Source organism: Pyxicephalus adspersus, chromosome 1, assembly GCF_032062135.1.
Source record: "Pyxicephalus adspersus chromosome 1, UCB_Pads_2.0, whole genome shotgun sequence".
NCBI lineage: Eukaryota > Metazoa > Chordata > Amphibia > Anura > Pyxicephalidae > Pyxicephalus > Pyxicephalus adspersus.
This window is the reverse complement of record NC_092858.1, coordinates 29,240,801-29,241,319: the sequence shown is the minus strand read 5'-3', so window position 1 is coordinate 29,241,319 and position 519 is coordinate 29,240,801. Positions and strand designations below refer to the sequence as shown.

At 60.7% G+C, this 519-nt stretch overlaps 1 protein-coding gene across 1 annotated transcript in view; it reads left to right on the top strand.

Annotated features, from left to right (window-relative positions):
- Nucleotides 1-307: 307 nt before the first annotated feature.
- Nucleotides 308-519, top strand: part of TNFRSF19 (TNF receptor superfamily member 19) — a 47,523-nt gene continuing 47,311 nt past the window's right edge. The window contains exon 1 of the mRNA XM_072404935.1: nucleotides 308-431. The gene's annotated coding sequence lies outside the window, so the exon portion shown is untranslated. The remainder of the gene's footprint in view (nucleotides 432-519) is intronic.

Below are 519 nucleotides of genomic sequence, written 5' to 3'. Positions count from 1 at the left end.
GTTTGCAGCTTATGGATGGCTTATTATTACAAGATGGAACTTTTCCTTCTGGACATAGTGCAGGCATTGGTGGGGGTGCTCTTGTATTTTCAGTGGTCTCGGTGTAAATGTCAGTCAGTACTTACACCGACACCTGGCCGCCATTACCCCGCCACCTGCACCGACCTGCGGAGCGCCCCCTATCCAGCCCTGTGCGGGCAAAGCCACGCCCCTTCTGTGCCAGAACCCGGCTGGTCACATGATAAGAGACCCAGAGGAGGGCGGAGGCGTGCACGGTGGGCGGGGTCGGTCTCCTAGGAGACGTCGCTGAGCCACTGCTCTGTCCCGCTGCTCTGGCAGTGCTGCGGGCGGCCGCTCGGGAGCTGATGGGAGGCGGGCTGGCTGCGGCTGTCATCCCGGGGAACTGATACAGCGGGGACCAGACAGACAAGGTGGGCGGCTGTATGGATGTGAGGGGGTGCGGTGGTGATGGCGGTGACTTGTCCTCCTGTGCAGGCAGCCATCGTGCAATATAAATCT